The sequence below is a fragment of the Sus scrofa genome, chromosome 3 (genome assembly GCF_000003025.6).
Source record: "Sus scrofa isolate TJ Tabasco breed Duroc chromosome 3, Sscrofa11.1, whole genome shotgun sequence".
Taxonomy (NCBI): domain Eukaryota; kingdom Metazoa; phylum Chordata; class Mammalia; order Artiodactyla; family Suidae; genus Sus; species Sus scrofa.
In genome coordinates, this window is record NC_010445.4 from 4,355,419 (window position 1) to 4,362,592 (window position 7,174).

The following is a 7,174-nucleotide window of genomic DNA, read 5'->3' on the forward strand; positions in this document are numbered from 1 at the left end:
CCATGTTTGCAAAGAGGTTCTGATTTCAGGAGACAGCAGTGCATGACCGCTTGAAGTGAGATTTTAATTCCCTGCTCAGGAATTGAACTGGGGCAGCTTGGGTGAAAACCAGGGATCCTAGCCACTAGACCTGCTAGAGGCTAGAGGGAGAATTGCTCTGATCCCAGCCTCCTGTTGAAAGCAAGAATGTTTCAAGGAGGCAAAGACTGTAAAAAGAAGTCAAAAGTTTATTGTTAGAGACACAGTGCAGCATGTGGGAGAAGACAAGAGAATTAGTGTGTTGATCTAGGACAGAAGCAAAGCAGGGATACACACTGAAAGGCCAGGGGTGTGGGCGACCCCCGGAATGAGGAGGCGGCCAGAGAGTGATGAAACCATTGCTATGGGGCGGTTCTTCCAGGCCTTTGTTTTCCTTTGGCCAATTATCTTGTTCTCTCTTTCACACCTGACTAGACCCAGGGCCCTCCCCCCTCTGCCTGCATGTGTTTTGGCCAAGATGGAATCCAAAGCAAAGTGTTAGTGGATGGTAGCAGGACTTATTAGGGCCCGGCATTCCCTCTCTTTCTGACCCAGAGGGGTCCCTTTGCGCACGCGTAGTTGGGGGTCTCCCTGACCTGGGGGATGCGATGTGACCTCTTGGTCTTTTGCCCAGGGAGGCCTTAGCCCTCCTCTTTTGATCCTGTCACGACTGTTCTTTAACAAGTCCGCAGAATACCAGCACCAATTCTTTGCCTTGTGTTTGTTGTTATTTCTATCTTGAAGTATAGATAGGTGTCTGTTTGTAAATGTCTCTCCCAGAGCCCAGCCATCTCCTGCCTCCGGAAGTATAAACAAGAGGCTAGTTCTAAATGTTTATCCCAGGGGTTCCCGTCGTGGCTCAGTGGTTAATGAATCCGACTAGGAACCATGAGGTTTTGGGTTCGGTCCCTGGCCTCAGTCAGTGGGTTAAGGATCTGGCACTGCCATGAGCTGTGGTGTAGGTCGCAGACGCGGCTCGGATCCTGCATTGCAGTGGCTGTGGTGTAGGCCGGTGGCTACAGCTCCGATTAGACCCCTAGGCCTGGGAACCCCCATATGCCATGGGAGCAGCCCTAGAAAAGGCAAAAAAGACAATAAATAAATAAATTAGTTAAATACATGTTTACCCTAGAGTCCAGCTATCTCCAGCCTCAATCTGAGTCTGAATGTGAGTTTTGGAGCTGCTCTCCTGGGCAATATTTCTCAAGGCAAAGAGTGAGAAACTCTGTTAATTTATTATTTTCAAATTAAAGTGTAAAGAATATATAATATACAAGTTACAGGTGTACAGTGTAGTGATTCAAAATTTTAAAAGTTCTTTTCCAATTATTCCCACGATTTATCCTCCAATCTTACAACCATTTTCTTTTCAATTTCTTTGGGCTTAGTTTGACGTTCTTTTTCTTAAACTTCCTAAGTGGAAACATAAAAATAAGCACAATAAAATAATAAGGGCAACTTCTCTGATGAAGAAGAAATAATTCTGCAACCAGAAGAAAATGGCCAAAATAAATACATTAATTAATCAATTAAGGAGTTCCTGTTGTGGTTCAGCAGTTAACAAACCCGACTAGCATTCATGAGAACTCGGGTTTGGTTCATGACCTCACTCAGTGGGTTAAGGATCCGACATTGCCGTGAGCTATGGTGTAGGTACGACTTGGATCCCTTGTTGCTGTGGCTGTGGTATAGGCTGGCAGCTACAGCTCCAATTTGACCTCTAGCCCGGGAATCTCCATATGCCACAGGTGTGGCCTTAAAAAGACAAAATAAATAAATAAAAATTAAAAAAGAAAAAAAAAGGAAAGGAAATGCTTCTTTTGAAGTGTTGAAAGAAAAAAACAAACCAAAACCCCATTGATGTAGAATTCTATACCAAGTGAAAATAGCTTTCAAAATTGAAGATGAGGAGTTTCTGGTGTGGCTCAATGGGTTAAGAATCAGACTAGTATCCATGAGGATGTGGGTTCGATCCCTGGCCTTGCTTGGTGGGGTTAAGGATTCAGTGTTGCCGTGAGCTGTGGTGTAGGTCACAGACATGGCTCGGAGCCTGAGTTGCTGGGGCTGTGGTATAAGCTGGCATCTGCAGCTCTGATTGGACCCCAAGCCTGGGAACTCCCATATGCCACGGGTGTGGCCCTAAAAGGACAAAAAAATAATAAAAATAAAAACTTGGAAGTTGAGAGATTTAAACCCAGCCATACAAATGATCATATAAAATGTGAATAGTCTTTGTATGATTTTATATGATTACATGGCGACAGGGCAATAATATGGAAGAACAGATACCAGCCTATTTATATAAGTTACTTTGGAATATAGGGGCGGACGGATTTGCTCTCTGTATATATTTGTATTACATGATTTGTTATACTGTGTATTTATTACGTTCTTCAAATAAATTGAAAAAACATAATTCCAGCAGTCAGAGTCCCTTGTCTCCAGCTATATTACTGGTTATCAACGTCCACACCCCCACCCCTGGAGGATTAAATTTTGTCCTCTAGTGAAAGGGGGAAAATGAATACAACTGATGGCTGTCTACCACTCGACAAGGTGGGGGCGGGTTCGTTGTTGACAGCGTGCTGTGCTGTACTTGCTTGGCCGGCATTCTCCGTGACATCAGCGCCCGTGGCAGAGACGGTTCTCTCTCCATATCCGTTCTCTGCTTCTGTGGCAACAGAACTCTTGATTTTTAGCCGGGACTACTGCCCTCCCGGACTTCGTTTCCGGGTCCTCTCCGTAGATAGCAGTGGGCATATGACTAAGACGTGTCCAATGGGACGTGAGCAGAAGTGACCCACGCCTCTTCTGGATTGTGCCGGGAAAAGAAAGGGCATTTTAGGCAATTCTTTTCTTTTTGACTGCTGGTTGATGTGTCGTTGGCCGTCTTAAAATCTTACAGATGTAAAACACCCTAGAGATGGCACAGGAGTAGTTGAGGAGTTCTCTAGACAGCTGTTCCGTAGCGCTCCCAGATGGATTTAAGAGACATAATCATGTGCGGTTTTATTGAAGGCGTTGTTGTTGTAGCATCTCTGTTAGTGATTTTTATCCATGTCCTAAACAATACAGCTCCATCGTTAGTTCTCTTTTTGCAATTAGAAGCAGAAGGATCCCCTTCCCCTATTGGTTTCCATTGAATCTTGATGTTAGAGGATGATCCCTCTTAAGAGTTTTCTCTCTGGGAGTTCCCGTTGTGGCGCAGTGGTTAACGAATCTTACTAGGAACCATGAGGTTGCGGGTTCCATCCCTGGCCTTGCTCAGTGGGTTAAGGATCCGGCGTTGCCGTGAGCTGTGGTGTAGGTTGCAGACGCGGCTTGGATCCCGCATTGCTGTGGCTCTGACGTAGGCTGGGGGCTGCAGCTCCGATTCGACCCCTAGCCTGGGAACCTCCATATGCCGCGGGAGCGGCCCAAGAAATAGCAAAAACAAAACAAAACAAAAAAAAAAAAAGAGTTTTCTCTCTCATCAGAAAGAAAAGAATACAGTTAGTAAGCAAATCTAAAGCTTTATCTTTGGGGGAAAAAAGTGATAAAACAAATCTCTGGTTGTGCTAATCAATACAAAAGAGAGAATTCTTGGAGTTCCCGTCGTGGCGCAGTGGTTAACGAATCCGACTAGGAACCATGAGGTTGCGGGTTGGGTCCCTGCCCTTGCTCAGTGGGTTAACGATCCGGCATTGCCGTGAGCTGTGGTGTAGGTTGCAGACACGGCTCGGATCCCGCGTCGCTGTGACTCTGGCGTAGGCCAATGGCTACAGCTCCGATTAGACCCCTAACCTGGGAACCTCCATATGCCGCAGCAGCGGCCCAAAGAAATAGCAAAAAGACCAAAAAAAAAAAAAAAAAAAAAGAGAATTCTTGGAAAACTCACTAAAAATACATCTGGAAATTTTAAAGACTCCAAAGCAATAGATGTGATAAATAACATAGTAAAAAAAAAAAATTAGAACGCTCTGAATTAAAAGAAAAAATAGGACTTCCCTTTTGGTTCAGTGGGTTAAGGACCTAGTGTTGTCACTGCTGTGGTTGGTTACAGCTGTGGCACAGGTTTGCTCCCTGGCCTGGAAACTTCCACATGCTCTGTGCATGACCAGAAAAAGAAAAAAAAAAAAAAGGAAAAAATCAAGAAGATCAAAAGACATAAAACCCCCTCACAGTTGTAAAAGGGTATATACTCAGAAGTTTCACAAATGAAACTTCTCAAAACTTTTAAGGAGATCATGTCTAGTGTTGATAATTCTCTTTAGAACAAACCGAACAGTAGAAAGCTATGGAGCTGAATCTGCAAAGGACTCAAGTTGCTGATGTCTAAATGTAATATAGGAAAGAGAAACAAAAGGAAAAGCCATCCCGTGTTTCAAAAGAATAAGATTACTTTCTTCTCTTTTTTTTTCCCAAAAAGAGCATGAGCTGAATCTAACAGTATATTGTAAAAGTTCTTATGGCGTTCCCTTCTTGGCGCAGCGGAAATGAATCCGACTATGAGGTTGCAGGTTCGATTCCTGGCTCTGTTCAGTGGGTTAAGGATCTGGCGTTGCCGTGAGCTGTGGTGTACGTCGGAGATGCAGCTCGGATCTGGTGTGGCTGTGGCTGTGGCATAGGCGGGTAGCAACAGCTCTGATTGGACCCCCTAGCCTGGGAACCTCCATGTGCCGTGGTGCACCCCTAAAAAGGACAAAAGACCAAAAAAAAAGTTCTTATGGGTTTTATAGAATAATGTAAAACAGATTGCTAACAAAGCTTCCTACTTGAACATATTAGTAAGTAGTTTAAATGATCATTTGAATAGGTTTTTCAAATCACATGACATTCCTTGTTCTAACATTCCCCCCCACGTACACACACACAAGATAAAAGTCACAGAGAATATCTATTTTAGACCAATATTATTCGGTTGTTTAGGATCTATAGGCAGTTGCAACAACACTGTATAATAAGTCAAATGGGGAGTTTCTGCAGTGGCTCAGTGGTTAACCAACCCGATTAGGAACCATGAGGTTGTGGGTTTGATCCCTGGCCTCACTCAGTGGGTTCAGGATCCAGCGTTGCCATGAACTGCAGTGTGTGTCGCAGATGCGGTTTGGATCCAGAGTTGCTGTGGCTGTGGCCAGTGGCTACAGCTCTGATGTGACCCCTAGCCTGGGAACCTCCATATGTCGTGGGTGCAGCCCTAAAAAGACAAAAGACAAAAAAAAAAGTCAAATTTATCAATACTATCATGTAATATACACTATCCTAAAGTTTTAAGCTTTAGTAGCTTTAGCAGTATAAACGCTACAAATAAATTAAAAGCCTAATTTTCTTTTTCTTTTTTTTTCTTTTTGGCCATGTGGAAGTTCCCAAGCTAGGGGTCAAACCCGCACCACAGCTGTAACCAGAGCCTCAGTGGCAACAATACTGGTATTAAGCAATTAATTATTATAAAATTATTAAAGAGATATTTTACATTCTTTTTTCTCAAAATTTAGGGCATTTTACAATTAAAGTACATCTTAATTTTGACAAGCCTCCCTTCACTAATTCCATGTAGTTAGTGGCTACTGTATTGCATAGCACAGGCCCATACAATCAATCACAAGGGAAAATTTTCTTCCTCTGACTGTCCACCAGAAAACTGCTGCATTTTTCAACAACTCTAGGAGTCAGAAAATACTTCTTTTGTGTTGCACTGAGATCTGCAAAGCATCATTTTAAAGTTTAAATTTCTTTACCTTCACTTACTTTGTGAATTTTGAATAACAAATTCCAACGGCAAACAATGAAAGCCGCACAATACAGTAAGTAGCCAAAATGAGCAGAATCTGCAGCAAATGATTTACCATGACCTGTATCTCTGAAAATACATGAAGACCACGCAAATGAAAACAGGCTAATCTATTTATTCAGAACTTGTTAGAGCAAAGGAGTCAGTCACTGTCACTTGTTGCAACAGACTCCAAGGCAGGCAGGGGAATGTGAATGCTGTACAGTGAGAGAAAGACAAATTTCCTCTGTGTCCTTTTTTTTTTTTTTTTTTTTTTTGGTCTTTTTGCCATTTTTTGGGCCGATCCCACGGCATATGGAGGTTCCCAGGCTAGGGGTTGAATTGGAGCTGTAGCCACCGGCCCACGCCAGAGCCACAGCAACGCGGGATCTGAGCCGCGTCTGCAACCTACACCAGATCGTTAACCCACTGAGCAAGGGCAGGGACCGAACCCGCAACCTCATAGTTCCTAGTCGGATTCGTTAACCACTGCGCCACGACGGGAACTCCCTCTGTGTCCTTTTTGGAGGCTGTTGGTATGAGGAAACTGGTGCTGGCTGACGAAATGCAGGGTATCCTGGTTAGGGGACCGTGTTTGACTTTCTCTGGTTGGTCTTAATTACAAGTGGGTACAATAATGAGAGAAGCTCGCAGTTATTGATCGAGTCCTGGTATTTGGAGCCGACTGCTATGGAAGTTACTGTTTAGATCCCCAGACAATGATTAGAGAAATCAGTCTGTCTTCCTGGGCTTTTTACTATAGGTGAGGGGGCTGGATTCCTGGGAAGGTTGCTGAGGTGGGAGGTGGTAGGTCAGGTCTGTCTGTTTGTTTTTGTCTTTTCTAGGGCCACACCCGCCGCATCTGCAGGTTCCCAGGCTAGGGGTCTAATCAGAGCTGTAGCCGCCAACCTACGCCACAGCCACGTGGGATCTGAGCCGCGTTTGCAGCCTACACCACAGCTCACGGCAACGCCAGATCCTTAACCCACTGAGCAGGGCCAGGGATCGAACCCGCATCGTCATGGTTCCCAGTCGGATTTGTTAACCAGTGCGCCACGACGGGAACTCCGGAGCTGTCTTTTTTTTATACGTGGTCTGACCACGGTTCGGTTTACATACTCATTATCATGTGAGTGTGTCGCCGTATCCTATCATGAGCTACTTATATACTATTTAGGCAGGAATTCCACCAGACCTGAGAATTATTTCAAGAGTAAAATGATTGAGAAAGGCAGCTTCGGATTCCTCGACGCCCCAAATGGGGAGAGCAATAGCGATTTCCGGGGTCATCAGGAGGACTGAAGGATAGGTGTATTTTGCAAAATAAAGTGTCCAGTGTAGAGCCTGTTACCTAGACTGGGCAAGGCCTCCAGTTCGACCCAGGTTGGACTTCCAACCCCGGGGCAG